We start from the raw sequence: 27687 nt of genomic DNA on the forward strand, positions 1-27687 counted from the left end.
AGATTCTCAGTCCCCCTCCCCCCCACCAAGAGTGATTTGAATTTGGTTTCTGTCATTTTCAAAGAACTATGAGTAAGTCAGCTCAAATCAGATTTGCACTTTAAGTAGAGGCAGCTGGTAGCCATTTGAAGGATGCAGTTGAGAGGAGTAAGGCTAGAAATGGAAACAGCAACGAGAAGACAATGGCCTGTTCCAGGAAAAATGCATCAGGCAGGTATTCCTGTTAAGAGCTAGGACCTCCCTGGGAGTCCAGTGGCTGAGACTCTGTGCGTCCAATGCAGCGGCCCTGGGTTTGATCCCTAGTCAGGGAACTAGATCTCATATGCCGCAACTAAGGGTTCACATGCCACCACTAAAAATCCTGCATGCTGTGATGAAGATGGAAGATCCCGGGTGCTGCAACTAAGACCCAGTGCAGCAAAAAAGAAAAAAAAAAACAAAACCCAAAACTATTTTGCAACCACAAAATCTCAGTGGCACACAGGCATAAGCTTTTCCTTCAAACTCGTGTGCTTCTGGGTCACTGTGGTTCAGGCAGTCGAGGCTACCTGAGGAGTGTTTCACGTGATAATGGCAGGAGCACAAGAGCCTGAGTCCAGTTTGCACAGCTACAGTCACGTCTAATACTGTTCCATTGCCCACAGCGAGTCATGTGGCCAAAACCCCACCGACAGGGTGGGGAAGTGCTAAGCAATAATCAACTCGGACAGAAAAACGAGAATGAAGAGAACAAACTCAAGCAGTATTTGGGGATTAAAATGAACCCGTTTTAGTGGTTGATTTTACATGGGGTGAAAGGGGAGAGAGAAATCAGGGTTTCTCCTTGGGTGATGCAGCTGGTGGTAGTACCACCACATGAAAAAGGGAGGAAGGAAAACAGAAGGAAGGAAAAGTTTATCTATGTTTTTTATCACTTAAAAAAAAAAAATACTGCACCAGGAGGCTTGGTGGGATCTGTTTCCTGACCAGGTACTGAACCCAGAACTTTGGCAGTGAAAGTGCAGACCCCTAACCACTGGACCACAAGGGAATTCCTGAGGGACAGGTTTAGAGAGAAGATGAGTTTTGGAATGGTTGAGTTTGAGAAGCTTATAGGACAAAAAAATAATAATTCTTTAGCTTGGTGATGGATGCTACCTAAACATACTGTGGTGATCATTTTGTAATATACCTAAATGTTGAATCATTAGGTTGTACATTTGAAGTGAATATAATGTTATATGTCAGTTATACTGCAATAAAAAAATAACAATAGGAAACACTTGTATCACTGTTACTGTGTCCAGGCATTGTTCCAAATGCTTCACACATAGCACTTGTTTAATCCTTTCTATCACTCCATCCTCTTTCTGCATATTGAAACACAGAGGAGTGAGTAATCTACCCCAGGTCTTTCAACTTTCCCAGACAGAGCTGGAACATGTACTAGGCAGTTTGGTTCCAGAGGGTGAGACTTGGAGAACTCCACTGAAAATTGTGGTGATCCTCTTGGACCCTCAGAATTGGTATAAAGATTATTTTAAAGTGAAAACATTTGAGCACAGAAGGTGCAGAAATGAATGCTGTGTAAATTTCCTTTAGCTGCCTGAATCAGAGCCATTACAATATACAGCTGCCATTAAACCTCCTCCGAGGCAGTTTCCTGTGAATTTAGCTGCCAAGAAGAGGGACTGTCCATTCTCATTAGCATCAAAAAGCCCAACAGAACCTTCCATACTCTCCCACTGAAGCCCTAAACCCACCGCTCTTTGTTAAATTGGTTTATATACACATTCCTGGAGGAGGAAATGGCAACCCACTCCAGTATTCTTGCCTGGGAAATCCATGGACAGAGGAGTCTGGTGGGCTAGTCCATGGGGTCATAAAAGAGTCAGACACAACTGTGCAGGCACGCACACACATCTATACTTTTCCTTTGGGTTAGTCCAAGAGTTTTCCATGACTGGGAGCTCCCACAAGCTTGTGTGAAAATTAACATTCTGTTTTCTCTTGTTAATTTTTTTTTTTTTTTTTTTTTTTCTCATTTAAATTACCAGGCCAACTGTTGGACAGAAGCTGGAAAAGTTTTCTTCCCAAGACTTCTGGCAATTAAGATGGGATGGTTGGGACTCTCCACTCTCAGGGGACTGCTGCTGAGGTCCCAGGACCTTTGACCATGCCAGCGAAGGTAAACTTTATTTTACCAGTTGGAATCCTGGGTCTCCGCCAGACTCTGCCAAGCAAGGACAGTAAGAGCCGTTCTTTGCCTTTCTGAAAAAGATTTTCCGAAATTTTTGGTTAAAGCCAGTTCTTTGCTGTTTTTAAACAAGGGAGGAACAGCCAAGAAATCACCCAAGGCAAGATGAAAAGGACCAGGGAAACTTATCAAGATTAGGAGACTGGCCACCTGGGAGATAAGATGAAGGGACTGCCAACCCTGCTTACAGCCTGATTTTGTCAGAGACCCCAGCTTTGAACCACTGTTCTCAAACCCTTCATCAAATTCTCTAGGGTGGAGACCATCGAGAGAGGATTAAGGGAGTGCAGGCCCTGCACACACCCTAATCTTGAGAGGCACCCCACCCTTAAACTGTTCCTATAAAGTGTGTTAGTTAGTTGTGTCTGACTCTGCAACCCACCCAGACTGTTGCCCTCCAGTTTCCTCTGTCCATGGAATTCTCCAGGCAAGAATAGTGGACTGCGTTGCCATTCCCTTCTCCAGGGGATCTTCCTGACTCAGGGACCGAAGCTGGGTCTCCTACATTGCAGGCAGATTTTTTACCGTCTGAGCCCCCAGGGAAGCCCCTTGTTATAAAAGTCCTTATCAAATCCTCCTGGGTTGGGACTTGCACTTTTTGAGGGGCAGGCACCCACCATGTCCTCCTTTGCCTGGGAAAGCAATAAAGCCATTCTTTTCTACTTCATTCCCTCCCAGTCCACTCCTCCCATCCCTGAGTTCTTTGGATACTGGGACTTTTGTTACAGGGAGCTGTTCTGTCTGTCTTTTTTGCTACTGTTTTGTCTCTTGATTGCTAAAAGTATTGTTTCCTGAGAACCTGGTTTTGGAAACTGAAAAGTTTACTCTGGTTTTCTACCTGCTTAAGGGTAGAAATGGGGCTTCCCAGGTAGCTCTAGAGGTAAAAAGCCCGCCTGCCAACGCAGGAGACTTAAGAGTCGCAGATTCGATCTCTGGGTTGGGAAGATTCCCTGGAGAAGAAATGGCAACCCACTCCAGTATTCTTGCCTGTGAAACCTCATGGACAGAGGAGCCTGGCAGGCTCCAGTCCATGGGGCCAAAAGGAGTCGGACACGACTGAGATATGGGTAGTCTGGGTACCACATCTGGAGTGGGGTTCTGCTGACAGTTAGCAACTCTCAGGGAATTCATCTAAATCTAAATCTTGAAAGGTCTCATCCTATAAGGACTCCTGTCTCTCCCCACTGTCTCTGTTCATCACTATGGCAATGGAGATCCTTCCTCCCTTCCTCCTTGGCTGCCTTTGGGTATGAGGGCTGCACCTTCTGTGCCCTCTTTGATTTTTGGCCCTGCGAAGTGAAGAAAGTGAAAGTTGCTAAATTGTGTCCAACTCTTTGCAACCCCATGGCCTGTAGCCCACCAGGCTCCTCTGTCCATGGGGATTCTCCAGGCAAGAATGCTGGAGTGGGTCGCCATGCCCTCCTCCAGGGGATCTTCCCAAAGCAGGGATTGAACCCAGGTCTCAAGCACTGCAGGCAGATTCTTTACCATCTGACCCACCAGGGAAGATACTTATGTTTGAGTCCTGGTTGGTTGGAATGGGTATACTTTCTGAAGCTGAGTTACAATCTAGCATCTTTGTTTGGAAGATACCTCTTGGGCTTGAAGTTCTCCTTTCTGGCTTTGGTTTCAAGGCCTCTCTATCCTCCCTACTTGATCCTGTTCCTCTCATGGGAACTTTTCAGTAGACTAAACTCCTTTCTTCTCAAATCCCACTGACTCTGCTCTGCCACCACGGCACCAACCCTGTCTGCCTCCTTTCTTCTTGGTGTGACTTTTCTAAGGATAATAGCACCTTTGGGAAAACACAGATCTCCCAAGCTGGACTTTCTGTCTTTCCACTTTAGCGCTTCAGCTCCCTATAGTCACTGGAACTTCAGGTGACCCTTGGTCCATCTCAGGGGCTCTCGAGGGGCTCTTAAAAGCAACCTCATGAGGCTGAGAAAGAAGACACAGACTAATGGAAAACAAAATTTAGTCCATAGCCTCCTTAAGTTTATATTAATATATCAAGAAAAAAGGAAGAAATCTTAAAAATTTCCTCTACAAATATTTAACCCTCATACTGAGGAGGTGACAGCTTGTTCCATTTGCCAGAAGTACAGTTCAGGTGAAAATATAAACTGGAGCAAAGACGAGGACCAACTTTTGTATGCAAACATGTGACATTTGTGTCATTGTGTGTCGTAGTCAGTTTGGGCTGCTTTAACAAGATATCATAAATTGGGAGGGTCACACAGCAAATATTTATTTTGCACAGTTTCAGAGGCTGAAAGTCTAAGATCAGGATACAAGTGTTCTGGGATTGTGGTGAAAGGTCATTTTCTGGCTTCTCCCTGTATTTTCACATGAGAAAGAAGAAGGAAAGAGAGAAAGAAAGAGTGAAAGAAAAAAAGAGAGGAAGAGTGGGAATTCCCTGGTGGTCCAGTGGTTAGAACTCCAAGTTTTCACTGCCGAGGGCCCGGGTTCAATCCCTGGTTGGGGAACTGGGATCCCACAGGCCATGTGGCACTGGTTAAAAAAGAGAGAAAGACAGAGTGCATGTGCGCAAGAGAGCACTTTCTCTTGTTTCTTCTTCTTCTTCTTTTTTTAAAATTTATTTTGTGTATTTATTTGGCTACATTGGGTCTTAGTCGCCATGCACAGGCTAACTTGCCCCACAGTATGTGGGATCTTAGTTCCCCGACCAGGGATGAAACCCGTGTCCCCTGCGTTGGGAGATGGATACTTAGCCACTGGACCACCAGGGAAGTCCCCTTGCCTTTTTTTTTTTTTACTTTTTAAAAAAGGTTTTATTTTTATTTTAAGTTTTTTATTGGAGGAGAGAGTAACGTGGAAGCTTATATTACCATATGTAAAATAGATAGCCAGTGGGAATTTGCTCCATGACTCAGGTAACTGAAACAGGAGCTCTGTATCAACCTCGAGGGGTGGGATGGGGAGGGAGATGGGAAGGAGGTTCAGAAGGAGGGACATATGTATACCTACGGCAGATTCATGTTGATGTATGGCAGAAAACAAAATTCTATAAAGTGATGATCAATTAAAAGATAAATAAATTAAAAAAAAGATAGTTACTTTACAGTATTGTGCTGATTTCTGCCATACATCAACGTGAACCATAGGATCTAAAGCCTTTTGTACAGAGTGAAGTAAGTCAGAAAGAGAAAGACAAATATTGTATATTAGCGCATGTATATAGAATCTAGAAAGATGGTACTGATGAAACTATTTGCAGGGCAGCAATGAAGTTGACCTGACTTCTTATTTTTACATAAAGACTAAAGATACTTGGACGTGTTAATAAACATGTTCTTTTGCCACATTGGGAAACTGTACTATAAGGAAGCATATGGCTCTAGAAATTGTGAGATGGTATATTCATACTTTTGCTTATCAACTGCTGCTGCTGCTGCTGCTAAGTCACTTCAGTCGTGTCCGACTCTGTGCGACCCCATGGACTGCAGCCCACCAGGTTCCTCGTCCCTGGGATTCTCCAGGCAAGAACACTGGAGTGGGTTGCCATTTCCTTCTGCAATGCATGAAAGTGAAAAGTGAAAGTGAAGTCGCTCAGTCGTGTCCAACTCTTAGTGACCCCATGGACTGCAGCCCACCAGGCTCCTCCGTCCATGGGATTTTCCAGGCAAGAGTACTGGAGTGGGGTGCCACTGCCTTCTCTACTTATCAACTACTGAATGCTATATGGTATATCACCATTGTTTATTTCCTAGTTTGTTTTTTTTTTTGCTTGATCACTGGACTTTCTTAAGATGAAATCACTGATAATTACATAGAAGCTACTTGCCTAAGCCCAAATCCTTGAGGTTCACATGAACTTGATTACACAATAAACAATGTGTTCAAAACCATAAGGAGATATGCCCATGCCCAGGTGACGAAGGCTGGGGTGGATGAATCTGCACACTTATTTCAAGTTGTTAAACAATTTGTGGGTCACACAGTGGTCCCTCACATGCAAGAAGTTGAAGAGCTCCTCTGTGCAGTCGTCCTCTGTCTGTGACCTGGAGGCTACACGCTCATCTCAGAGCTCGAGCCATTCATGAGTCTTTACACATTTCTCCAGGTGCTCGCATTGCCCTCTCACTGTTGTTAGGGGGTCCACTCATTCCTCCTCCACTTCTTCCTTCTCCTTGGGGTCTCCAGGCCCAGTCAGCAGGTCAGCATCCTGTGCACATCCTCTAGCCTCCTATCCGCTGCGGTTCTGGACTCAACACGAGCTGCAACCACGGCATCTGTTCCACTACAGGATCAAAAACTATTTCCTAGTTTTCTCTTAAAAAAAAAACAAAACTAAGGATTGAGAATTATAATTAGTATGTGTAAGAGACACTACTAGAAATAATAAGGATGAAGGGAAAAAAGTCTATGCAAAACATGCCAGGAAAGTAGGATATGCTTTTGATAAGAAAAAGTATACAAGGTGTTAAGGCTATGTTTCTGTTAAGGAAAAAAAGAGTAATTTCATCCTAAAATAGCTGTGTCTAAGTTGTTCCAGAATAAAAAAGAGGAAAATGTAGGACAAGAACTGAATGGGTCTAGAAACTTGTAAAAGGTTTGTGAGAGAGAAAGAGAGACAGGGGAAGAGAGAGAAAGAGAATATTTAATCTCATGTGGTCACACTGGATATGATTAAGTGAATCTGTTATAAGATTTTAAAGTGAACTTTAATATCGATAGTGCACTAATGCAACTCTAGAGTGTGATCTTTCACTCTCTTAAAAAGACAAAGTGTGTTGAATTGTTGGCCTGTTTTCAATAAGAGATTGTAAAAGGTTTTCTCTATCTTTTGATTAATCCACCTAGGAAACAACTCTGAGTCTTATCACAATAATTTCCTGTGTTGTCTTTGTCATGTCCTCAATTATTTAAGAGAAACAATTCTCACTTTTTATAAGAGCTGTTTTTTTTTTTTTTGTTTTTACAACAAAGTTGCTCCCTATATTTACTTTTGAAAATTTTTATTGTTATTTTGGTTAAATTGACAAGTATTGTTGCATAGTGATCTGTGCTCCTGGTTAATGAAGTGTTTAAACACTTTGACATTTTTGACAACTCCCCCAAATCAAATTGTAAATGAAGTCTTTTTGACCTTGAATTGACTTTGAGATTTCACAGAAGGCTCCTAGAACATCTCAAAGAGTTTTTTTTTTCTCTCTTTGTAAAAAGAGAGACGTTAAACTAATTAGGTTTGTTTGATGTATTAAACTGCATGAATGAAGTGAAGTGAAGTGAAGTCGCTCAGTCCTGTCCGACTCTTTGTGACACCATGGACTGTAGCCTACCAGGATCCTCAGTCCAAGAGATTTTCCAAGCAAGAATAGTGGAGTAGGTTGCCATTTCCTTCTCCAGGGGATCTTCCCGACCCAGGGATCAAACCCGGGTCTCCCGCATTGTAGGCAGACGCTTTACCATCTGAGCTACCAGGGAAGCCCAAAACTGCATGAATAGCATTGTCAAATAAAAAGTGATGCTTAACCTTCCCTAGGCTTTATTTGTATGGATAAATATTATTAATGTATGTATTCAGAAACTGTATGAAATTTCTAAAAATTTATCAGTTCAATTCAGTTCAGTTGCTCAGTTGTGTCCGACTCTTTGCGACCCCATGAATTGCAGCATACCAGGCCTCCCTGTCCATCACCAACTCCCGGAGTTTACTCAAACTCATGTCCATCGAGTCGGTGATGCCATCCAGCCATCTCATCCTGTCATCCCCTTCTCCTCCTGCCCCTAATCCCTCTCAGCATCAGGCTCTTTTCCAATGAGTCAACTCTTCGCATGAGGTGGCCAAAGTATTGGAGTTTCAGCTTCAGCATCAGTCCTTCCAATGAATATTCAGGACTGATTTCCTTTAGGATGGACTGGTTGGATCTCCTTGAAGTCCAAGGGACTCTCAAGAGTCTTCTCCAACACCACAGTTCAAAGCATCAATTATTTGGCGCTCAGCTTTCTTCACAGTCCAACTCTCACATCCATACATGACCACTGGAAAAACCATAATCTTGACTAGACAGACCTTTGTTGGCAAAGTAATGTCTCTGCTTTTAAATATGCTATCTAGGTTGGTCATCACTTTCCTTCCAAGGAGTAAGCGTCTTTTAATTTCATGGCTGCAATCACCATCTGCAGTGATTTTGGAGCCCCCCAAAATAAAGTCAGCCACTGTTTCCACTGTTTCCCCATCTATTTCCCATAAAGTGATGGGACCAGAACCTTCCATGAAATATCCTGGCATAATGTTAGCAGTCATAATTCCAATTATTGTTTAGAATGTTGTATATCACAGAAACAACCAAATTGTGTTACTTTTATAGTGAAATGTCATCAAATTTTAAACCATGGTCATGTTAAGTCTCTTATTATTTACAAATAGTGCTTTACAATCAGATAAAATCCAGAATGCTTCATCTTCAAAAAAAGGGACCATCTCAGGCTCATAGAAAGGGCTATGACATGTACTCTGGGGTACAGACTTCTGATGGTATTAATAACTTTGAGATGATTACCCTGGACTGGGTATAGAGAATTCTAGTTGAAACTGCTAACCCAACAGCAAGTAGAACAAGAATTAATTACATGAGACTGATAGAACTCATGAAACATTGTTATAATTTTTATGACTTTTTTAGGGGAACATTGCTGGTTCTTTAATGTTACACCTTCTGGATATAAGGAAACCCTTTCTCATTTCTCTTAAGATATCTATAACTTACAACAATTTTGTATATTAAATGTTTGTAAACAAAAACTGAAGCACTTCTCTTTTTCTCCCTTCTTGATCCTTCCAGAATTCAGATACTTTTTTTCTAGTGTTGTTATTTTCATGGCAATATAGTTACTTGCATAAGTTAAGTAAGAACCTGTCTTCCTTTTAATAGTATATAGTTGGAAAAATTGATCATGTAACCAAAGTTTTTACTAGAATACCATATTTGAGAATGATGTACATAAAATCAAATACTGCCAGACAGTTTTAAGAAAATAAAATTGACTTTATGGAGCCATTGCTTATGAAGCTGTCTTGAAACAATTGGCTTATTCTCTGAATTATGGGATTCCCAGCCATACAGGTGAATAAGGAAAGTCACGTTCTGGAGGGTGCAGGAAACGGGATATTCTGGGGACCTTGAGAAGAGAGGATTTTATCCAAACCTTTAGGAAGAATAGATAGTTGATGGCAAGTTCTTGGCTTGACGTTCTAATCTAAAGTACACTTTCAGAAGTCCAATCTGAGATTTTTTTTTTTGAGACGTTCTGAAGCAGGAGGAAGGGGGCAGGGCACAAACTTGAAAAGAAGGGACATAGACCAAGGACATGACATAAACTGATTAGAACCAAATGGGTCCAAGATGGCGGACAAGTTGGCTTCCACTAGACCTTGAGCCTCACTATACGCTCATCTTAATACAGCAGCAAGCTAAAAGACACACCCACCAGTGCCATGACAGTTCTGAGGTCAGCCAGAGACCAAAAAGTGAGCAGTGGCCCAATTCCTGAAAATCCCCACCCCGTCCCTGAAATGGTTGGAATAATCCTCTCACTCTTTCGCTATAAAATTACCCAGCCCATAAAAACTAACCGTGCCGTATTTCAAGGCTGCTCTTACCTTCTGAGATGGCCCATGCTCTGTCTGTGGAGTGTGTTTCTCTCTAAATAAATCCACTTCTTAACTATCACTTTGTCTCTCACTGAATTCTTCCTGTGATGAGACATCAAGAACCTGAGCTTCATTAAATCCTGAGACCAAGTACGATCTCAGTTAAAAGACCACAGGTTCATGTCCCAATCTCAGTAACACAGTTTTGTTTCCAGCAAAGCAAACTTTAATAGAACTATAGCATTAGTTACCATTCTTGCTGCATTTATGTAAATAAGCAGGTCAAATTCAATGAAATCAGACTTACCATGCATCAATAATGATCTTACTTTGATTATTTTTGATGAGAATAGGTGATTGTAGGAGAAATTACATGTTTCTATGGAAAACTATAACCCACTCTTGTGGGTTTTTGAATACTAGTCCTGTTTCTTGTTTTTGAGCTTTTTTTCATCTTTTTGTAAACTGGATCCTGCTGTCTCTTGCATTTTGTCAGTAATTAATACTTCCAATTTTTCTCCCACTTTGCTGACTTGACATGATTGAAAACTAAAAATGCCCCTTTCTGGAAACCCTGAAAACTGGAGCTGGACTTGATAGAAATTCAAAGGCTCTATCAGGGCAGGTCACTCAGAGTTCACTGGAAAACCTATGTCTTCACGCTCTGCTTCAGGAAGTTACCATGACTGTCACACCACTGTTAGGAGAAACATTGACTGATACCGCCCACACTGGCCAGGCACCATAGTAACCATTTCCGTGAGTTATTTTATGACAGGAGGTCCTGCTTAGGAACACAGCACTAACAAGCCACTGCCAACCAGAAGAATTCCTGAAAGGTCAAAAAGAGATACCATGTGTCCTACCAACATCCCAGAATCCTCCTCACTGGAATCCATCTTGGGTGAGCAATGTGTGCGCCACCAGGAGGGACCCTGGGTCACAATGATTGGCCGGAGACAACTGGAAACTAATCCCATGACCAGGAAACCTGAGAATCCAAGCCACATGGCAGAGCAGCCTCCCTGGTTTCCTTTGCCCTCCTGCTCTCCACCCAGGCTCCCCTTGGTCAGCACCTGTCGCTCCTCAGATAATTCATTTCTGAGGGTTAGACAAGAGCCCACTCTCAAGCCTTGGAAGGGGTCCTCCTTCCTGCAACACTGCCACTAAACATCTTCCCTAAAGATGCTTCAAATCCAGCATCGAAAAGTTGAAGCTGAGCTGGACCCTGTGGGGCTCTCTGGAAGAGAGAGCTCTTTCTGTGTTCCCCGTTTCTTGTGTTCAGAAAAAGACTTTAGCCTCCTAGGTCTTCCTCGAATTCCAAAGGGCAGATCCAAGCAGTTACTAATTAGGAAAGTGAGGGAATGAAATGGCGCCCTGTGTGCTAAGTCACTTCAGTCATGTCCTACTCTTTTTGGCCCCATGGACCATAGCCTGCCAGGCTCCTCTGTCCATGGGCTTTCCCAGGCAAGAATACTGGAGTGGGTTGCCATGCCCTTCTTCAGGGGATCTTCCCAAACCCAGGGATCGAACCTGAGTCTCTTACATCTTCTGCATTGCAGGTGAGTTCTTTACCACGAGTACCACCTGGGAAGCCCCAGAACAGAGTCTTAGTTCCTCTTCAAGAGTTATACATAAGATCAGAGTTGTGCAGAAACGAACACCTTCAAATACTGGACCCCAGTTGGATTGGAAGCAGAAGATTGATGACTGAGATTCTTGAAACATCACCATATCATCTTGCCACTAGCCAATCAGAAGAAAGTCAGGCACCCTGTAGCCTTCACCCCAAATATTGCCTTTGAAAACCCTTGGGGAAACTGCTGCATAGCTCGGGGAGCTTAGCTCGGTGCTCTCTGATGACCTAGATGAGTGAGGGCTGAGGTGGGAGGGAGCCCCGAGAGGGAGGGGATATATGTATACATATAACTGAGTGACTTCATTGTACAGCAGAAACGAACACAGTAGTGTAAAGCAACTATATCCAATAAAACAAAACAACCTTTATCTGAAAGCCACTGGGGATTCTGGGCCTTTTGAGTGTGTGTGGTCTGCCTACTCTTCTTTCCTGGCCCTGCAATAATAAACCTTTCTCTGCTCCTAACTACAAACTATTTTAGTTTGTTTGGCTTCACTGTGTGTTGGGCAAGCAAACTCGTATTCAACAACAAAATCTCGACTGGCTGCTTCCTGAATGCAGAGACTGCATTTATAGCTTACTTCAATCATTTTTTTTTTTTTTCGATTTCTTGTTCTAATCCCTATTCTTCACTCCCTTTGGAGGTCTTTTTACCTTACAACTTCTCACTGAGCTCTCCACAGCAAACGACCTAGTTTCTTTTCTTGTGTGTAAAACTTCTAGGGGAGTTTCAGATGAGGGAAATCTGGAGATTCTTTCGGATCCCCAGAATTAGTATAAATACTAATTTTATTTATTTATTTAGGCTGCATTGTGAGGCACATGGGATCTTAATTCCTCAACCAGGGATTGAACCTGTGCCACCTGCAGTGGAAGCACAGAATCTTAAGCACCGCATCACCAGAGAAGCCCTATTAAAGTGAAAACATTCAAACATGTAAAGTGAGCACAGTCATACAGAAAGAAATCTTATCTGAATTTTCTTTATCTGCTCAAAGCAGAGCCTCCTGAAAATATAGGAGCTATTGACCTCCCTCCTAGGGAGTTTCCTGGAAATTCAGTTGCTAAGAAGACAGACTGCCCATTACCACTAGCATTGAGAAGCAGTAGAAACTTCCATATTCTCTCACTGAAACCCTAAATAAAACCCCCCTGTTTTGTTAAATTGAATTGATACATATGTACACTTTCCCTTGGGATTTTCCATGAGTTTTCCATTATTGAAAATTCCTGTATGCACGTTTGAAGAGAAACCTTGTCTTTTCTTCTGTTACTCTATTTTTTTTTTTTTTTTTTCAGTTAAAATTTTCAGGCTCCCAACAGCTGGATCCAAGTTGAAGAAGGAAAAGTTTTCATCTCAACAGAATCATCAGAACACACATATCCTGAGGGGAGCAGCTGCCTGCGGCAGAAGAGTAGGGAAGAAAGAACTCTTAGAAAAACCAATATTTAAGAGCAAGTTGGATAGAAAAGCACAGAAAAGCCAGAAGAGGATGAAGGGTTAGATTGATGGGAGATGATTACCAATGCCTCCAAGTGTGGACACTTTCCAAAGGCCAGGCAGTGTGCTCAAAGACTTTATAAACATTACCTAATTTGCTCCACAAGGCCATAAAACTCACACATGATGGGTGAGACAACACATTTATGAAGGTCAGGTGAATTATCCAAATTCACACAACTACTTATGTTAAAGACCCTGATGCTGGGAAAGATTGAAGGTGGAAGGAGAAGGGGACGACAGAGGATGAGATGGCTGGATGGCATCACCAACTCAAAGGACATTAGTTTGGGTAAACTCCGGGAGTTGGTGATGGACAGGGAGGCCTGGCATGCTGCAATCCATGGGGTTGCAAAGAGTCCAACACGACTAAGCGACTGAACGGAACTGAACTGACTTAGGTTAAGACAAAAATTTGAACTCTAGCATACATGCTTAGTCGCTTCAGTTGTGACTGACTCATTGTGACCCTATAAATGATAGCCCTCCAGGCTCCTCTGTCCATGGGATTCTCCAGGCAGGGATACTAGAGAGGGCTGCCATTTCATTCTTCAGGAGATCTTCCTGACCCAGGGATCGAACCCTGGTCTCCTGCAGTGCAGGCAGATTCTTTGCCAACTGAGTTACCAAGGAAACCCAAACTCTAGAGGCCATGGCTTTAATCATGGGAATGGGTTGAAGATTATCCCCTGCCATTTATGTCCAGAACCTTGGGATGAAATCTTATTTGGAAACAGGGTTTGAAGAAGTAGTCAAATTAAACTGGATTCATGCTGGATCAGAGTGGGCCCTTCATCCAATGACTAATGTCTTTATGAGGGAAAGAAGAAGATCTGGATACAGAGACACAGGAGAAGAAGACCATGTGAAGGTGGAGGGTGAATTATTTGAAACATAACTGAGCCCTTAGAAGATTGAATGAGAGGTATGGTAGTTTCATGACAGTGTCTGTTTGGGTGTGGTGGGGAGAAAGAAGATCAGAGTTGCTTTGGGGGAGGGATTTATGACAACTGAGTTTTTTCTTTTTTGTAGAAGTTTTGCTTTTAGGCTGCTAAATTAATTACACAAGGAAGCCATTGGACTGAGGCGGCTGCAGTGGTGTGGTGGCCCACGTCAATGAATCAAAATCTAATCCTGTAACACCCGAAGTTTAAGACATAGAAACAGTAAGGCTGATCAATCACAAACAGCCAAATGGGCTTTAAACTAGTCAGTCAGATAATTTCCTTTCTTTAATTCTTCATCTTCTCTGTGGAATCTTTCCCCTAAGCTTCAATCAGTAGAGTATTCCCGACCACTTCTTGTTTGGTGCTGCCCGATTTTAATTGATTTTTGCTCGAATTAACTCTTGAAATTTTTAATGTGCCTCGGTTTATCTTTTAACATGCAGATAAGAGATTCCACGAACTCAAATGCCTTCTTATTCAGTCGCTCAGTCATGTCCGGACTTCTTATGGACCCCGTGGACTGCAGCACGCCAGGCTTCCCTGTCCTTCGCTATCTCCCAGAGTTTGCTCAAACTCACATTCTATGAACTCAACCTAATTCTTACTGCCACCTATAAATCGGCACTTGGCTTCTACCTCTACAAGGACTGAATTATAAACTGCCAGCTGCATTCCTTCAACACCCCCTGAGAGGAGTTCAGGGTGGAGGAGATCAGGGATGAGGCACTCTGAGCTCATGGGAAAAACTGGCAGGACAGAACTTCAGATAGTTAGATACTTACAGGAGAAGATTTTATGAGCCCAATTCTTGTATCTCCCCATGTCTAGAAAAGCACTAAAATACTTCATGGCGACATCTGGTGCTCATGACTAGTAGTAACCTTCACGAGACAAGCAGCAATGTTCTGCAAAAAAATATGTGCCTGAGAGCATGAATCACCAAAATCACACATACGCTGAGCATCCCCCTGCCTCTTTGGAGTGGTTTTTCATAACTATCTGAAAGCCAGTGTTCTGAGTGATAGCCCTCATTTTGCACCAAGTAAAACTTAACTAATGACTCTCTACGGCATGTTATGGGGTGGCAAACTTTAATCCCCCTTCCAATGAATTTTTTTTAATGCCCTAGCCTCATGTCCATCTGCAGTAGATGGAGGATATCACAACAGAAGAATGTAAAAAATGCAATCCTCCTAAACCCTATAGCACAAGATGCCCAGTTTTAATGATGTTCAAAAAAACCAGTCTATAAACTAAAATTAATTGAAAAGGAATTTCAATTGTTACTGCCTCGCTTCAAGAACCTTGAGAAAGATCCATTTCAAAACCCAGAGCAACACATATTAAAATTCCTTTCCCTCTCCTACTCGATTCTCCTACACTCAAAACTGCCCTTGAGGCTCTTGTCAAATGCCCTCAAAACTCTTTCCCAACTTCCAGTTCCTGGGACTTTTCTGTTTCTCATCCCTCTCTATCTTCCTCCTTATTCTTTATTCTGCAGATCAATTTTGCCTTGCTATTTTATTTTGTGTTAAAGTTTCTCTTCTGCTTGGCTCGTTACCTGGAAATTCTCCATAAGGAAAAAGAGGCCAGGAATTAAGCAAGTTAGAATCTCTCTTCTTTCTTCTCTCTTTTGCAAAATCAACTTCATGTCAATATCACAAAACCTCCGAAACCAGTAGGCAAAGAAAGAATTCTTCAGTGTGGGAATATTGGGAATGCTCACAGTTTGATAAACGTATTTCTGTTACACAATTACATAATTCTGCTTTGTCCTAAGATTTCTTTCTTTCTTTTTATAACTTATTAAACATCAAATGCATTTGTATATAGTTGTTCCAAAGTGCATATGAACACACACATCATACACACATTGTCAATCCCTTTCTTTTTCTCCCTCTCTTTCTGGGCCCCCAATGATTAAAAATTTTGTTTTCTTTCTTTGTACCACTGTGGAAACTAGGAAATCTTCCAAGAGAATGTGTTTTAGGCAAAACATTTAGAGACCTTTTTCAAGTCCTGGTTTATACACCAATGATAGTCCACTTTTTTTTTTTAAAAAAAGCAAAACAAAGACTGTGATCAGAGAAAAAGAAAGGCATTACATATAATAGAGAGGTCAGTCCAGAAAAAGGATATAAGATTTGTAAATATTTATGACACCAATGCAGGAGAACTTAAATTTTAAAGCAAATGTTAACCAATCTAACATTTGTTCATGGATTTCTCTAGGCAAGACTACTAGAGTGGGTTGCCATTTCCTTATCTAGGGAATCTTCCAAACCCAGGGATTGAACTTGGGTCTCCTGCATTGCAGGTGGATTCTTTACTGACTGAGCTACCAGGGAAACCCAAAGAGAGAAATAGCAATACATTAATAGTTGGGGACTTTGATACCCTACTTTAATCAATGGATAGATTGTCCAGACAAAAAATCAATAATGAAACATTAGCCTGAGACAACATATTATACCCCATGACTTAGACAAATATAAAGCATTACATTCAAAAGCAACAGAGTACACATTCTTCTCAAAAAGTACGAAAAAGAAGGAAATCTTGTCATTTGCAACAACATGGGTGGACTTCAATATAGTCCACTTCTAAAAACATAGTTATAATTTGGTTATCTTTCTGACAGCAGATGGAAGACAAGCAGCTGTCTTCAAATATTTGAACTGTTCCTTTATAGAAATACAGTAGCTTAATCTATGTCATCTCTGAGGTGGAAACCAGAAATAATGAGTGGAAGTTACATAAAGACAGATTTCAACTCAATATAAAGAATTTTTTAAATATTTAAAGATATTCAGTAATGAAATGTGCTATTTGAAGAAATGGTGAGTCTCCTATTTTGGCAGATGTATAAAAAGAAATTTAAGGACTTTCTTGAATGTCCAGTGGTTAAGACTCCCAGCTTCCACTACAGGAGGTGTGAGTTTGATCCCTGGGTGGGGAACTAAGATCCCACAGGCTGTACAGCCCAGCCAAATTAAATAAATTTATAGAAAAAAAAAAGACACTTAAAAAAAAAAGGGAATGGGACAATTCTTTGCCATGATTTTAGGGGACTGTTCAGGCATGGAATAGGACTTGGAGTAGAGAGGAAACAGTATACAGCAATGGTTAAGAACCTTCATTCAAAGCCTCATTTGACCACTGACCAGTTATGTGACCTTGGAGAAATTACTTACCCATTCTAATCCTCAGGTTTTTCATCTGTTAGATATTATGTAATATTATAATATGTATATGTCATATATACATATATAGTAGAAGATATACATTTATAAAATATTCATGAAAATATAATATCAAGTTGTTTGACAGATTAAACACGATGATGGAAAGTATGGGACATAGAGTAGATAATAAATAATAGTGTCTATTATTATCTCCATTGTATTATTTACATGTATTTATCAGAATGTATTCCCAGCTATATTGGTATATTGGTAAGTATTATGAGAATACAAGTTTGGTGTTTAGATCAATTTGGAAATATATTTCTCACAGAGTTTCAACAAGTTCCTTTGCTGTAGGATTTTTCAGATCCTTTAATGTCTTGATGTACAGCATAACATTTAAAAAGAGCAATAAAACATAAAAGATTTTTTTCAAGCTTTTTGGATTAAGCTATAATTTTGTTTCTGGGTATCTTCAGAAGACAGTGTTCCATGGAATTCACCTTGGGTAAGGCTAGTGAGACGGATCCACTAGATCTAGCTAATCTCCCTTCCTTCTCAAGTCTTGATGCTTCTCGAGTTCTTCTGCTTAAGGACGCTCACAGTTTTCTTCACTACCTTCTCAAAGTTCTTGACTTAAGTCTGAGGATTTTCAGGGAGAAATGCTTCCCAAGGTCTGACCGTGGTTTGAATGAATAAGAAGATAAAGAAGCATTTTACATTGCTTTCAATGTAAATGGTCTCACCGGGTGTCCATGTGAATGGAGATACTAGGATGACACCTTAACACTGGGTCCCACCTAGCATACTCCAGTTTGGTTTTTGAGTAATGTCATAGAGGACATGAGGGGATGGTTACTTTGGCAAGGCAAGAATGAAAGTAGGAAATGGAATTTCTTGGTCAAAAGACACTGAGTTCAGTATTTCATGTGTAACTGGGTCTCAGAAAAAGTTTACTGACTACTGACTAGATTTTTCATCTGCCTGGTGTGGGAAAAAAAAGGTTTCCTTCTGCCTGTCTTAGCTTCATTGGCTGGGGACCTGGCAATTAGACTAACAAAAGATAGATTAATAAGAGAAAAAATAACCAATTGTTTATTAACGTGTGCATCATACATCATGCGTACACCCAGGAGTACTTGGTGATGAGTAACTCAAAGGAGTGATTAGAACTTGGGCTTATCTAGCATTTCAAGAAAACATACACAATTTTGTAGAAAAGTGATGAGACAAAGAAAAGGACTGATCTTTTAGGGGTGGTAAATTTCCAGAAGGCAAATATACGAGGAAACTAATGATTGATAGGGGTTTCCTCGGTGGCTCAGCGGTAGAGAATCCGCCTGCAATGCAGGAAGCACGGGATACATGGGTTCTCTCCCTGGGTCAGGAAGATCCCTTGAGGGAAGGCATGGCAACCCATTCCAGTGTTCTCGCCTGGAGAATCCCATGGCCAGAGGAGTCTGGCAGACTACAGTTCACGGAGTCGCAAAGAGTCGGACACGACTGAAGTGACTTAGCACAGTGGTGATAGATAAGGCTTAGCTAGTAAGATCTGTTGGTAGAGACTTTTTCTCAGGGCCATCACATCTCTGACGATAAGACTGTTTTTCCCTTCTTGGTATGGGAAGGAGTGGGGCGTGCACCTTCACGAGGGGAATTTATGTTCTGCTTTCTGTTAGACTAAGGGAGGGCAGACAATTTATTTTGTGTCTGTTTTTTTGTTAATTATCTTTGGCTCAAAATAATCCTTATGTCAGAGTGGAGGCCTGGGGATGAGCTATAATGTAAACTCTATAAGGGGAAAAGTCTATAATAGTACCTGACATGTATTAAGTGATCAATAAATGCAGTTTTAAAAAATTATTTATTGAATAAATGAACGGACCGACATATCTACTTGAATGTCCTAAATGCATGTTAACCTTAATTTGCCCACACCAAACTCTTGCTCTTCTCATTGCCTGCTCTCCTAAATCTGTTTCTCTGACAGTGTTCCCTATCATGGGAAATGGTACCACTATCCATCCTGATATCTTGCTCAGCTGGTAAAGAATCTGCCTGCAATGCAGGAGACCCGAAGTTCAATTCCTCGGTTGGGAAGATCCCCTGGAGAAGGGATAGGCTACCCACTCCAGTATTCCTGGGCTTCCCTGGTGGCTCAGATGGCAAAGAATCCACCTGCAATGTGGGAGACCTGGGGTTGATCCCTGGGATAGGAAGATCCCCTGGAGGAGGGCATGGCAGCCCATTCCAGTATTCATGCCTAGAGAATCCCCATGGACAGAGGAGCCTGATGGTCTCAAAGAGGTGGACGTGATTGAGCGACTAAGTACAGCACTCAAACTAGAATCTGAAGTTATCCTTGATGCATCCCATCCTTTGCCATCCTCCCACTTCTAATTCACCACCTACCCAGTTATTCTCTTTATATCCTTTGACTCCGTCTTCTTTATTTTACTTCTGCCACTGTTACCTAGATCAAGTCCCATTCTCTCTCATCAGGACTACATGAGGAGCCTTTGAACGAGTCTTTTAAGAAGCCATGGCTCAGCTGTAATCTGTCTATAAAAACACATCTGATCACCTGTGGGGCTTCCCTGGTGGCTCAGTGGTAAAGAAGACATGACAGAGTTGAGTTCGATCCCTGGGATGGGAAGATCCCCTGGAGGAGGGCATGGCAACCCACTCCAGTATTCTTGCCTGGAGAATCCGCATGGACAGAGGAGCCTGGCGGGTTACCGTCCGTGGGGTCACAAAGAACTGAACGCGACTGAAGCAACTTACTATTCACACACAATCACCTATGTGATCCCAACAAAACAAAACAAAACAAAAAAGAAGCTTTCTTCAATGGTTTTCATAGAGATCAAAATTTGTTTGTGGTCAGCAAGACCTCATAAAGACTGTCCTTTGGTTACCTCTCCAGTCTCCCATTCTAACTATTTTACATCCCAGCTACATGTAACTTCTTTTGCTTCTTCAAATGCATCCCATTTTCTCTTGAGATCTTGGATGTGCTTCTCCCTGGCCTTTTGGACATTGTAATTCTAACCCTTCCCTCGTGGTTTCCTCTATCCTCACTTCCCCTGGGAAGCCTTCCCTAACCTCCCTGTCAAGTCGATTCTCCATGACTCTGTCCTCTGCATCACTGTCGCAGCTGTCATTTCACATTCATCTATGAGGTCTGTTGTCAGTCTCCCAAGCTAGGTCTCCATGCGGGCAAACATGGTTTTCTATTATCTAAAAGGTGGCTTATCCTGCGGTAGCATTTGATAAGTATTTGATAGATAGATGCATGGACAGACTTTTAAAGTTCTTTGAACTAAGCTTCCCTGGTGGCTCAGAGGGTAAAGCGTCTGCCAGCAAGGTGGGAGACATGGGTTCAATCCCTGGGTCGAGAAGATCCCCTGGAGAAGGAAATGGCAACCCACTCCGGTGCTCTTGCTTGGAAAATCCCATGGATGGAGAAGCCTGCTGCCGGCTACAGTCCATGGGGTCGCAGAGTTGGACACGACTGAGCGACTTCACTTTCACTTTTCACTTTCAAGGTTTAATACACATATGGAAAAGTGAACATATCTTATGTGTTAAATGAATTTCCATGAAGTGATGGGTAGATTTGTAAAAAGTTTCTTTTTAGGTTTTGGTCTTAAACTTAGCCAAGAGAAATAGTGTCTAAAGATAACTATAGCAAGTGAACACTAGAGGGCGGTAGAAGCGAAGGAATGCCGATTCAGCTCCGTTAGGCTGTGATCCACGAGAGCAGCGGATGCCCTGCCGTTTCTCAGAGGTGCAAAGGATTCTGGGAAACTCCATGGTCAACCAGTCCAGCCTCTGGAGGCAGAAGGCCAGAGCGGCCTCCTTTGCGATGCTCAGCAAGCAGGAAGATGCCTTATTATTGCCGTTGCTTCACTGTACTTGTCCTTTAGGTAGGAGGATAGCATGAATGGATAATTTTAGGAATACCCAGAGATGTGGAGACAGATTTGTCCCAGCAGTCGCACAAGGAGGGTCTCAAAGAACTGCAATGAGCTGCAATAATGATCTGGCCATCTTGTCACCCCTGAAAAGTAGGCATCTGCTCCTCCCTAATCTTGTAATGCTGTTGTACTTATGCCTTTTCGGTCTCTGCTTCTTTTTGAATGCTTCTCCCTCCATTTCCCACTTCCACTACTTCCTCTTCATTTCTGCTGCCTTCCTGCAGCTCTTTACCCCCAAATACCTTACACCAAAGTCTGTTTTGAGCTGCTGACTAGTAGTGATCAGGTTGTGATCAAGTAAGCATCCACTATCTGCCTGGTTGTAACTGACTTTGTGTTCAGCCTGCTGTAATCAGCAGTGTGGACAGTATAGAAGGTCACACAACACCAACCACCACAACTTGATGGAAAGGAGCCCTTGTGGCCTCTTTCCTCAGGAAAATGCTGACTTATTCTCCAAAACACTTGAAAATGAATTAAAAGTGTGTGCCAACCCAGGAATAAGTCAAGTCTGCATATTGTCACTCTGCTTATTTAACTTATATGCAGAGTACATCATGTGAAATGCTGGGCTGGATGAGTTACAAGCTGGAATCAAGATTGCCAGGAGAAATATTAACAACCTCATATATGCAAATGACACCACTCTAATGGCAGGAAACAAAGAGGAGCTAAAAAGCCTCTTGATGAGGGTGAAAGAGGAAAGTAAAAAAGCTGGCTTAAAGCTCAACATTCAGAAAACTAAGATCATGTTATTCAGTCCCATCACTTCATGGCAAATAGAAGGGGAAAAAGTGGAAACAGTGGCAGATTTTATTTTCTTGGGCTCCAAAATCACTGCGGACGGTGACTGCAGCCCTGAAATTAAAAGATGCTTGCCTCTTGGAAGGAAAGCTATGACAAACCTAGACAGTGTATTAAAAAGCAGAAATGTCATTTTGCTGACAAAGTTCTATATAGTCAAAGCTATGGTTTTTCTAGTAGTCAAGTACAGATGTGAGAGTTGGACCACAAAGAAGGCTGAGTGTTGAAGAATTGATTCTTTTGAATTGTGGTGCTGAAGAAGACTCTTGAAAGTCCCTTGGACAGCAAGGAGATCAAACTATTCAATCCTAAAGGAAATCAACCTTGAATATTCATTGGAAGGACTGATGCTGAAGCTCCAGTACTTTGGTCCCTTGATGTGAAGAGCAGACTCATTGGAAAAGACCCCGATTCTGGGAAAGATTGAGGGCAGGAGGAGAAGAGGGAGACAGAGGATGAAATGGTTGGATGGCATCACTGACTCAATGGATGTGAGTCTGGAGAAACTCTGGGAGTTGGGGATGGACAGGGAAGCCTGGTGTGCTGCCATCCATGGAGTTGCAAAGAGCTGGATACGACCGAGTGACTGAACTGAACTGATTACCCACCCAGCTAAGCAGTTTCAGGCTACACTTCATTTAATCATTATCTTTATTAGTTATTGAGTGTACTTTACCCTCCATTCATTCTGGTCTAAAGGATTTTGAGGTTGACACTTTTGTTTGAGTCTATATTAGGCCACTTGGAAACTGTGTGTCTTTGTGATCTCAGGAGGTCTTGGCCTGTGGTGGTTTAAAACAGGATTCCGGTTCCCCAGCCAGAGATTGAAGTCAGCCCATGGCTGTGAGAGTATTGAATCCTAGCCACTAGACCAGGGGCCAGTGACAAGACCCTGGCCTGTCAGCTGTGTAGAAATGAATTTTCACAGAGAGAAAATAGTGAAACAAGTGAAGTGTTTATTAGGAGGGAAAGGAGGACAGTATGTGTGGATGGAATAGGGGCAGGCTGAGAGAGCATGGTGCCCTCATGGTACTTTGAACCATTGTCATGGGGCATTTCTTCCCTTTGGACACCCGTGGGTGTCCTCTGGCCTACCATCTTGCTTTGCCTGGTTCTGGGTTCATATTGGGTTTATCTCAGGCTCCTCCCCTGTGTGCATGGCATCTCCTAGCCAAGATGATTCTAGTGAAGAGGCGTATGGGTAGATTGACATCACTCCCTTTTTGATCTCCAAGGAGCCTTTCTGCCTACACAGTCAGGAAGATATCCTGGACCTCAAGAATGAGAAAAGCATGGACTGTTTTATCTGGGCAGGGCTCGGCGCTTCCTCCTCTTCATCTTGGAGCATCTGTTGACAGGGGTCAAACTCCTGTGGCTCAGCCTAGGACCCATCTGTGTCCTGCGTCAGTTGGACAAGTCACTTAACTTATCTGAGCCTCAGTTTCCATTTCTATACAATGGGATGATCATTACACATCTTAGAGTTGAGGTGAGAGCTCTTTCCAAGCTGCAGACCTCTGGATCAGCTGTACATCAGAACCACTGTGGTACTTTAAAAATATACAGAAGTCCAGTCCCTGCCTCTAGAAATGTTGACTATCTAGGGCTGTTTTGCTGCTTGGGTGGCATGTTTAAAATATGCCATATGTGATTTCATTGCATATGTTAAGTGGAAGAATCTCTGCACTTCACCAAAGATAGATGATATTTTTATCATCTGGTAAAGCCAAAGAGCTGATGCCATGACTCCTGCCCACTCAACTATCCCCTGGTCTTCATTCTTGGCAGAAACTAGCCTGCATTAAAGTACTCTAAGTTGCATCAGGGATCCCGCTCTGGAGCATATAGACAAAGACAAACCCCTTGAGGCCAATGACCTTGGGCAGGATGAAAGTCATGGGTAGGGCGTGTAAATGATGAAGGGGCATACACGCCTAAAAGCAGACATTTACAGATCAGATGAGTTGAAGTCCAAGTTCAGGGCAGATCTGTGGAGGGAAAAATTACTCTAGAGAAAGTCAAACTGAATGAAGGTGAGTTCAGTCCCTTCTCTTGGGAAGGAGGAGTTTTAACATCCCCTGAAGCCCTACACCATGTCGTTTCTAATGAGCTGGCTCAGAAAAACCTGATTTCCACCCATGAAAACACAGATTAAACAAAAATCAATTCCAATTTAAATGCATTCCAACCTTTTCATATTATAGTTGTAGAGCTAATTGCTCTGAATTGTCATATGCTGTAAGGCAGAAAGGCATCATTAAAGCACTAAAAATTCTTTCCATGAAATGGATTTGTGCCAGAGAGAGAAGGCCACTGATGAGTTCTGCTTAAGTAGGTTTCATTGTATATGGATATATTTTTAAGGTATCTTTGGGAATAACTCAAATTTGCAAGAGGGGACACTTTGATGGAACTTGTGCCGTTCTTAACAAACAGTGACTGCAGGGGTCTGTGCTTGGGAGGGTTCATTGATCTATCCCTTCATTCATTCTTCTTCCATTAATTGCTTTTTAAAAATTTGATGGATATTGTGTACTTATTCCAGATATACATATATCTATATACATATTTCAGGCTTTGTGGACCCTAGGGATCCAGTGTTGAGCAAAAGAAGACATAGTTTTATTCTTCATGGTGTTTATAACCTAGTAAGGATGCTAATCAAATAAGTGTGGAATTCCAACTATGACAAATATGTTGAAACCAAAAATGGGGGAATTTGACTGAGGGATGTCAGGGAAAGCTTGCTCTGAGAAAAGCATTGTGTGTGTTGAGATATCCAGATCTAAAATTAGTAGGTATTAACCATGCTAACAGAGAAGGCAATGGCAACCCACTCCAGTACTCTTGCCTGGAAAATCCCATGGACAGAGGAATCTGGTAGGCTGCAGTCCATGGGGTCGTGAAGAGTCAGACACGACTGAGCGACTTCACTTTCACTTTTCACTTTCATGCATTGGAGAAGGAAATGGCAACCCTCTCCAGTGTTTTTGCCTGGAGAATCCCAGGGATGGGGGAGCCTGGTGGGCTGCCATCTACGGGGTTGCACAGAGTCGGACACAACTGAAGTGACTTAGCAGCAGCAACCATGCTAAGGGCTTCCCTGGTCCTCAGAAGTTAAAACGTATGCCGGCAATGTGGGAGACCTGGGTTCAATCCCTGGGTTGGGAGGATCCCCTGGAGAAGGAAATGGCAACCCACTCTAGTATTCTTGTCTGGAGAATCCCATGGACGGAGGAGCCTGGTGGGCTACAGTCCACGGTAGCTCAAAGAGTTGGACACGACTGAGTGACTTCACTTTCACTTTTCACTTTCAACCATGCTAAAGGGTCAGCATGTGCAAAGTCCCTGTGGTGGGAGGATGTTTGACTCCTGGGAGTGTGAGGCTGCTAGGGCTAACGCCATGACAGGCAGCCTAGATTAGGAGTAGGCCTGGTTTCTTGGGGTAACATGATTATCAGGCCACCTGGAGCCAGCTAATCAACATGCGCCTAGTAAGAAAGAGGGAACCTATCAGGGGAAAGCTGAAAAGCCCGTGAACGCCCAAGTTTGAAAAAAAGCCCGCGAAGGTTTGGGCCAATAAAATTGCTTTGCAAACATGTAACCAATCTGCTTAAGCCAGCTACCAACTGCTTATGCTCACCCTATAAATTTGTGTAACAGCTTAGGCTCGGGGCTCTCTGACCCTGCGCCACTATGCAGCAGGAGCCCTGACTTGAGTCAGCAATAAACTTCCCTTTTTGCGAATTGCATTGTCTTGGAAGCCTTCTCTCTTCCCGCTCGGGGGTTCGGACATCGGGCATAACATTTGGGGGCTCGTCCGGGATCCCTTGACCAGGGAAAGAGAACACTTCCAGGACAGAGGGGAAGGATAGATATAGCACCGGTGCTCAGGCAGGACAGGAAAGTCCAGTGTAAATCCGAGGCCCTGCTGAGAAGCAGGAAGGTATCTGGCACAGGAGAAAGCTTTCTATAAAAGGGGCAACGGATTGGACGTTCCAGCCGGCGCAAGACTGAGGCCAGCAAGCGCGCTGGAAGGCAGCCGGCTCTGCGGAAAGGAGAGTTCCTCTCCTGATCCCGAGTCTGGTGAGCAGTGGACGCCATTCGGTAAGGTGAACCTTGTACCGGGAGGCAAGAGGACTCAGGGGGCCCAAAAACCCAGTGCTGTGTTGTCGGCCGACATTTGTCTATCCGTTTGTTTGTCTACGACTCTCCGTGTTTGTGTGTGTGCCGGCATTGTCTCTGGTCTCGTTCTCTTCTGGTGCATCATTCTCTTCTCTTTCTTCTGACCTACTCTCCTTTCCTCTTCTTCTCTGATCTGCCCTCAACTCCTTTTATTTTTGGGAGTTTCAGTGAACAGGCGAACGGTTGTGGGGGCAATTGATGAGTCCGGGCCAGGGCTACACTCTGGTGGACTCTGAAGGCCCTACAATAAGTGAGCCTCAGTAACGGGAGCCCGATCGGGTGAAACTCTCCTTTAACATCCCTAACTGAGGACGTGGCCTAAAATTCTTCGTGTGGGCACGGGTCAGGCACTTAAAGGCCATTAGGGCGCCTGCCACTTGAAGACTCCCGTGAGAGGATAAGGGGTCACGGAACGGGCTAGAAACCCCTAGGGTGCCCGCCCCCAGCAAGAAAACTTCCATGCAACGATGCAGGCACATAAACAGTTCCAAAAGCAAACCATAAGCCCAACCTCTTGGCCGCCACCACTCCCGGTAGGATTTTTTGGTGGTCGTTCTCAGTGAATTCTTCGCTCTCTCTCTCTCCCCTACCACTTATTCTTTGACCATGGGGGAAAGAATTCCCAAGGGGGAATCTACCCCACCTTCTCTCATGACTATTTTTTGGATGTCAGGGCCAGGGCCCATAACTTGTCTTTGCTAGTCAAGAAAAGTAAATTAATAACCGTTTCCTCTGCAGAGTGGCCCGCCTTCTGGGTTGGATGGCCTCCGGAAGGCACCTTTCAACCGTCCATCATACAGGCTGTGAAGGAGATTATGGCTCCTGATCCCTGGGGCCATCCAGGTCAGGTCCCCTATGTCATGGTCTGGCAGGATCTAGTGGAAAATCCGCCTAAATGCTTAAAACCTTTCGTTCACAAACTTCCTAGTTCTTCCAATTCACAGGTCCTGGTGATGGAGATCCCCCCGGAAGAAACCAAAAAGAAAGAAGACCCAAAACCAGTCCTTCAGGAATCATCTTATCCAAACCTGATAGATCTAGAAACGGAGATAAGGCCTCCACCATATGTGCCCCCCTTTCTATTCCCTCCGAGGAGAGAAGCTCCCACAGGTGAACCGAGAGGATTAAGAGGGCCACCGGGAACCGACCATGAGGGGGGGCCAGCACTGGGGACCCGGGGGAGAACTAGGGGTGATAGGGGTGGGCAAGACCCTGGGGACCCAGAGTTACCTTCATCTACTGTTCAGGCGCTCCCCATCCGAGTGGGACCAGCTAACCCGGACGGAGAGCTGTGACCTGTATAATTGGAAAACCCAGAACCCTCCTTTCTCAGAGAAGCCCCAAGGCCTCATTGACCTATTAGATTCCATTTTGTTCACTCACAACCCCACCTGGGACGATTGTCAGCAGCTGTTACAGGTACTCTTCACCACAGAAGAACGGGAGCGAATTCTGACAGAGGCGCGGAAACGAGTCCCGGGGGCCGACGGGAGGCCAACCGCCCAGCCTCATCTCGTGGACGAGCCGTTTCCTCTGTTGAGGCCTAACTGGGATTTTGAGCGAGTGGAAGGTAGGGAGCGTCTCCGAGTGTG

At 43.3% G+C, this 27687-nt stretch overlaps 1 protein-coding gene across 5 annotated transcripts in view; it reads left to right on the top strand.

Moving 5' to 3' along the window:
* CHD9NB (CHD9 neighbor) overlaps positions 1 to 27229 on the top strand; it is a 43968-nt gene extending 16739 nt beyond the window's left edge. The window contains exons 3-5 of one of the 5 annotated variants that reach the window (XR_011482218.1): positions 2037 to 2167; positions 12793 to 13919; positions 14385 to 17562. The gene's annotated coding sequence lies outside the window, so the exon portion shown is untranslated. Of the gene's footprint in view, positions 1 to 2036; positions 10759 to 11416; positions 11873 to 12792; positions 17563 to 27039 lie in introns of those variants that run through there. The other 4 variants (XR_011482221.1, XR_011482217.1, XR_011482219.1 and 1 more) reach the window with 4 other exon arrangements.
* The last annotated feature ends 458 nt before the right edge of the window (positions 27230 to 27687 follow it).

This window comes from Odocoileus virginianus, chromosome 20 (genome assembly GCF_023699985.2).
Source record: "Odocoileus virginianus isolate 20LAN1187 ecotype Illinois chromosome 20, Ovbor_1.2, whole genome shotgun sequence".
NCBI classification, from domain to species: Eukaryota; Metazoa; Chordata; class Mammalia; order Artiodactyla; family Cervidae; genus Odocoileus; species Odocoileus virginianus.